The sequence below is a fragment of the Carcharodon carcharias genome, chromosome 16, assembly GCF_017639515.1.
Source record: "Carcharodon carcharias isolate sCarCar2 chromosome 16, sCarCar2.pri, whole genome shotgun sequence".
Taxonomy (NCBI): Eukaryota; Metazoa; Chordata; class Chondrichthyes; order Lamniformes; family Lamnidae; genus Carcharodon; species Carcharodon carcharias.
This window is the reverse complement of record NC_054482.1, coordinates 17434879-17441885: the sequence shown is the minus strand read 5'-3', so window position 1 is coordinate 17441885 and position 7007 is coordinate 17434879.

Here is a 7007-nt window from a genome sequence, read left to right as displayed (position 1 = left end):
TTGAACTCCTGAATTCACAATGGATGATCCCAATGGGAGAAACTCTGCACCTGACCTGCCCACCACCGGTTAATTGTCCACATCAATGGGTGGGGAGTGGTAGCTGGCCAGTGAGTGTGGGAGCAGATGTTCAGACAACAGGAGGCCCAAGTCCATTCCTAAAGGAAGACATGCCAGCAAATTAAGTTGTGGGAAGGGGCGAGTAGGGGTAGGGATTTTGGGAGGCTCACAGGAGGGAAACAAGGGACAAACACCTCCTCCTTTTTGTCCCACAGGGGAAGTAATAAAAATCTTAGATGGCCAACTCTGGAGTCAAATCCATTTTCACTTGGTGATGAAACAGTATTGGCCTTTCCACTCAGGTCACAATTCAAACAGCAGCCATACAGAATTACAGCATCAGACCCTGATGTGCATGACCCTCGACCCTGCTGCCTTCATCAGGTGTCTTTGCCACATTGATGGTTAACATTGATGGTGGCGGGTTATTAATGGGTAAGTCACCTTGTGGATTTTTACTGCTCACTTGCCTGTCTCCCACTGGGAGGGTAGGGTTAAAGTCACCATATACTGTATTCTACATCGGTCTTGAATGTATTAAGTTGGCTTCAAAGGCCCACAATGCACCAAGATTCTGAACTTGAGTAAATTAAGAGGCAACTTGTAGAAGTACTACCAACAGATAGCCACAAGTTTACTAAATACCTCAAAGTTACTGCATGATGACAGGTGCTGGTATTAAAATACTAAAAATAGGAATGAGCATCTAGATGTGTTCTGCTTTTAACATTATTATGCTGCACAAAAAGAGTGAGTAGCATGAGTAGTTGGGTAGCTTTTTCAGAGACCCAGCACAGGCATGAATAGCCTCCTCCTCTACGATTCTATGAATCTACGAATTCTCTCCCCTTCCTGCATTCTCTCCACTCATCCCTAGCTGCCACAGAGACATGTTAGATTACAGTTTCGCAGACACTTGCAGTAGTTGGTTGTCCTCCAGCAGGCCGCTCTTCATGTGTGAGTCCAGGCAGCAACATTGGCAAGTTATTAAACCATTCTGAACATCCTGTCCTCAGCCGGCATCCACACAGTGAACTTAACCACCAGAAAGAACACCTAATAAGCAACGGGGAATGGGCATGCTGCCTGAGTTTTCCTCACCATGGACGCTGAAGCCAATGGCGGAACCCCAACTTGGGCACATGCTGATATCAGCTGACGAGGCACAAGCAATGAGTTGTAGCTTCCATCTTCCTAGTCTCTATGACTCTGCATCAAGCCAAAGATCATATTGACCTACTGATCCACCAGAGCAGTTGTGCTTGATTCTTTGAAGATGAGCTTGAAGAAGCTGCAAGATAAAGTGACACAGCAAGTGATGATACGTGCTGCAAAAATGAAATGGGAGGTTGATTTATGTTCTGGGAGCTTTGGAACATAAAAGGTAAAGAAGGAAATTTACATCCAATTTGGAGTAGTATATTCAGTTTTGAGCACTACACCTCAGGGTACATATATAAGCCCTGGAGGGGGTACAGTGCAAATTCATCAGGATGATACCATGGCTCAAAGATTCACAGAGTCACAGGTTTTTTTCAGCACAAAAGAAGCCAATTGGCCCACCTTGTCTGCATCAGCTCTCTCAAAGAGCAACTCAAATGGTTAAATTCTGAGGACAGGTGACTTAACATTGGCTTAAATTCCCTCGAGTTTAAGGGGCGGCCTATTCTAGGGCCCAAGTTTCCGCCACGACAGAGGGCCTCTCTGTCATCGAAAATCCTGGAAATGGACATATTTTCTAAGTCCTACCCGGGAACCCAGCATTTCCCATCTTTGCGGGGGTGGGACTGGAGTTGGGCCGCGGTTCATACCCGTGCGATTAGCAGAGGCAGCTGGCCATTTAAATCAACAGCTGCCTCCACTGCAGTGGGACCTTGGAAGAACAGGAGTGTGGAATCCATACTGTGCAGATTAGAACAGGGGAGAGGAGGTCTAAACTTGGTAGATTCTTATGGATAGCCAGGGTACCCTTTGGGAGAGTTAAGGCACCCTGTGAGTTGTTAGAAGTGAACATGATTATGCAATTTTTGCACACAAACTCTTTGGAACTGTCAAGGTGTTCAGCTGTCCAGGAACTGTCCAGCTATCCAGGAGAAACCCAGCTGTCCTGGAACTGCCCAGCTGTCCAGGAGATATCCAGCTGTCAAAGAGATTTTCCAACTGTCCGCGAGATGTCCAGCTGTCGAGGAGATATCCAGCTGTCCAGGAAATTCCCAGCTGTCCTGGAACTGTCCAGCTGTCCAGGAACTTTCCAGGTGTCCAGAAGATATCCAGCTGTCCTGGAATTGCCCAGCTGTCCAAGAAATGTCCAGTTGTCAAGGAGATTTTCCAGCTGTCCAGGAGATGCCCAGCTGTCAAGGAGATGTGCAGCTGTCCAGGAAATGCCCAGCTGTCCATGAGATGTTCAGCTTCCCAGGAGCTGTCCAGCTGGCCAGATGTCCAGCTGGCCTGGAACTGTCCAGCTGCCCAGTAACTGTCAAGCTATCCAGGAGATATCCATCCACCAAGGAGATGTTCAGCTGCCCAGGAACTGTCCAGCTGTCCAGAAAATGCCCAGCTGTCCAGAAAATGTTAAGGTGCTATTCAGCTTTCAAATCTGACAAAGCTATCCAAGAAATGTCAAACCTGTCAAGCCTGTCAAAGCTATTCAAGAATTGTCAAAATTGTCAAGTCTGTCAAAGCTATCTAGGAAGTATCATAGCTGTCAAGGAACTGTCCAAGGATACTAGGTAATTTGGCATGGAAGGGATAAGGGCGAAGGGTGGTGGGAGCTATGGGTTGGTATGAGTTGATACGAAGTTAGCAAAGGGGTATGGGGAAATGGGGTAGGTAGAGTGGCATTAAGTTGTCATAGAGGTGTGACTGGCTTGGGGGGGTGGATAGAGGGGCAGAAAGTTGGCATGAGACATGGTGACCATATGAGTGGGTGGGGGTCATGGGTTGGCATAGGTTGGTATGGATGAGGCATAGGGAATGTATGGGGGGGAATGGTGATGAGGTGAGGGTGAGGGCTGGAGGGATTTTTTTGTTTATTATTATTTATTTAAACACAGTGCCGGAGCACAGAGGCAGGCCTTGCGCCCAGCCCAGCTCTGTGCCCAGCAGCCTGTGGATTCATTCCAGGGTTGTCCACACCGACTCCTGTTTCAGCCCATTACCACAAACCCCGCCCCACCCGATGTCCACTCCCCCCCCGACCAAAAATCCCACCTGTGGGCAGCCATTTTTAAAGATTGGCTTTGTCGAGCCAGTGAACCTGACCAGGGGACAATAACCTATGCCTAGATGTTCAAAGTGATAAAGGGAATTCATAGGGTAATAGAAAAGCAGTTTCCTGCAGTAGGAATCCAGAGCAAGAGAACATAATATTAGGATTAGAGTGAAGCCATTTAAGAGTGAAATCAGGAAGGAATGTTTTGCACAAATAGTTGTGTAAATCTGGAACTCTCTTGCCCAACGGTCTGTGGATGCTGAGACAACTGAAATGATCAAGTTTGAGATATACAGATTTTTACTCAGTGAAGGTATCAAGGGATATGATCAAAGTCAGGTAAATAATTTGAGCTACAGATCAACCATGATCTAATTCAATGGTGGAACCATCCTATATTGAACTTCAGTGAGTATACACCATAAGTATTTCTCAATTATATAGAGATATCATTGCAGTCCCCTTTACTTATCCCGCTTACCATTTGTCCCCTTTCTCTCAAGCCCCATCTGCTAAATGATGAGTAACTCTTCTATATTAGACTAACGTATCAGAATATCTGGGTCTTTACAAAATCCCAAACATTTCTTCTCTGGAGGTATCCAAAGAGGAGATTATTCTAAAGATCTATCGTAAAGAGATGCTCCTAAACATATAGATATAATCAGTCAAGATCATCTGACCTGTCAAAGATTATTCGCTGTTCACTATATGCAAAATTTATCTATTACAACAGATGGCCAAGCAATACCTAGATTATTAGTCTGCAGTATGGAGATGTGAGTGTCACTTACAAGGCCAACAATTATTGTCCATTTCTGATGGCCCTTGTGAAGGTGTCAGTGAGCTACCTTTTTGAACCGCTGAAGTTCATCTGATGTAGGTACACCCACAGAGCAGTTAGGTAGGGGTATCCCAGCATTTTGACTCAGCGACAACGAAGGAACATCGATATCATTCCAAGTCAGGATGATTGTGACTTGGAGGGGAATTTGCAAGTGCTGGTGCTCCCATGAGTCTGCTGTCCTTGTTCAACTAAGTGGTAGAAGTTGTGGATTTGAAAGGTGCTGCCGAAGAAAGCTTGGTCAGTTGACACAGTGCTTCTTGCTGCTGCCACTGTGCATCAACGGTGAGGGAAGTGAATGTTTAAGGTGGTGGATGGGAGCCAATCAAAGACCTGCTTTGTGGCTGGATGGGGTTGAGCTTCTTGAGTTTTGTTAGAGTCGCACTCATCCAGGAAAGCGGAGAGTGTTCTACCACATTCCTGGCTTGTGTCATGTAGATGGTAGACAAGCTCTGGGGAGTCAGGAGGTGAGTTACTCATTGCTGAATAATCAACCCCTGACCTGCTTTTGTAGCCACAGTATTTATGTAGCTTGTGTAATTAAAATTCTGGCTATTAGTGACTCCCAGGTGGTGATAGTGAGGAATTCATGATGGTAACACTGCTGAATGTCAAGAGGAGGTGCTTAGATTCTCTCTTGCCCTAGTGAGATGGTTATTATCTAATGCTTGTGTGACGTGAATATTACTTGCCACTCCTCAGCCCCAAGTCTGAATGTTGTCCAGGTCTTGCTGCACATAGGTGTGATCTACTTCATTACCTGAGGGTATTCTGAATAGAATTAACCATTACCCAATCGGCAGCGAACATCACCACTTTTGATCCTTTGCTGGAGGGAAGGTCAGGATGAAGATGGTTGGACCTAGAATATTACTTGGAGGAACTCCTGCAACTACAACCCTCTTAGTTAAATTTCTTATTCGCAACATAAATAACTTCAGTAAATGATGCTGATGTGAAGCAACATTCAAAAGTCGCTCCTGCACAACGTGCTGAATTAATGAAGAGCATTTTCTGAGAACCAACATGCAGTGCCACAGTAAAAACTCTCAGATTTTATTCACAAGTCTTGTAGAGAATTGTGTGACTGTGAACCCAGGTTCTACACACCTAGTACTCAATAATAAGCAGCATCGAGTTAAATGGTCACACAGTGACAAAGCATACAGTTATACACCTATGTGCACTTGCCAAATTACCTGAGATCAATGTTTATACAAATCCCAAACTCCAAATTTGGCCACCTGGAATGTTCTATTGCAGAATGGAATATTACAAAGTGTGAGAGAGAGAGGGAGAGAGACTGGCCAAAAATATTTTGAAAGAGTAAATTCATCAATAGGCACTGAAGAACTTTATTTAATCTCAGCCTGGTTCCTGATGTCTGGTGGACACTGGTTGAGTTGGCATGGTAGGTGTAAGGGCAAAAGATGGTGGGTGGATGACCATGGGTTTGCATGAGTTGAAACAACGTTGGCAGAGGAGCTATATAGAGCTATGGGAAGGTGGGTACGGTGATAGGTTGGCAGAGGAGCTATAAAGAACTTTGAGGGGTACGTGAGGGCATGGATGGTATGAATGGCAATGGGGGGGTTGGGTTGGGAGCATGAGATGGCATAATTTGGCATAATTTGACATGGGTATTGTGGACAGAGGGTGAGAGGATGTGAGGGGTGCAGGGCTTGAGGGCTGGGTAAGTTGCCTTTTGTTCTATTCATTTGTTCGTATCTTTGACAAAATGATGGAGCCAGCCTTTCACCCAGCCCACCTCCGAACTCTTTTCGGGATTGGACGCCACGATTCCCATTTTTAGCCACACATGCCCCCGTTCCCCCCCACCACCAACCCCACCACCCCCCCACCCCTCCCACCCCACCCCAACCACCCCACCCGCTGCCCCCACCCCAGGCCAAAAATCCAAACTTCCCGGGCACTTTTTCCAGGGTTGGGTTTGCGGAGCTGGGAGTTGTCCCTGACTCTATGCTCCCAAACTGGGAGTGAAAGTTCAGGCCTTTGCATCCTCCTCACAACTTGCTTTCCTATCTATCGAAACAGGATCCCTCCACTTGCTCCGAATATCAGGACCCTGCAGACTGTGGGAAAATCCAGCCCAGGATGTCAAGGTTCACAGAAGGAATGGCTATTTAAGCAGGGCACTAGACACTCCCTATGGTGCTGGGCTCCAACAGGAATCAGCACCTTCAAGAGTGGGGGGGGGGGGGGCAAAAAAAGAAACAATCTGAACACAAAAGAACATTGTGAGCCATTTGTTCACCAAATGTTACTTTTCAGTTCTCAGTTCAGGGCAACTTACTGCATGTTCTGTGAAGCGGTGATTGACAAATAGCCTGACTGACAACAAAATGGAGGTACTTTAATAATTTTTTTTTTAAAAAGATACAAATTCGACAGTGGGTTTTATGTTCAATATGTCAAGATCATCAGTCCTGAGAAATTGATTTTTTTTTCCACATCTATTAAAATGGGCCCAGGCTAATTTCTACCTGCCTGTGAGTTAACCTCAACTCCATGGCTGTAGAAATAAAGGATTTGCAGGATGGCTGGGTAATTAGGTGAGCTAATAGTAATAGTCATAGTCCACAAAGGATCATAGGCATCTCTCCATCAGAGAGACACAGTTGGTTATATATAGCTTGAGAGGCAACACTTGTCAAGAGTTGGGCAAGGTGATGTTAACTAAATCTACCACCTCCAGCCAGCTATTGGTGGCAGGTCCATTAATTGTCAAATTACGCCTGCTGTGTCTCTTTATAAGTAATGCTTGAACAGTCTTAGCCCATTCCAGTAGACTGAAGACAATCTGATTGAAGTTATTTATTGTTAATCTCTCTGACAATGTATCAGATGAGTATGTATACCAGAGTGATGTAT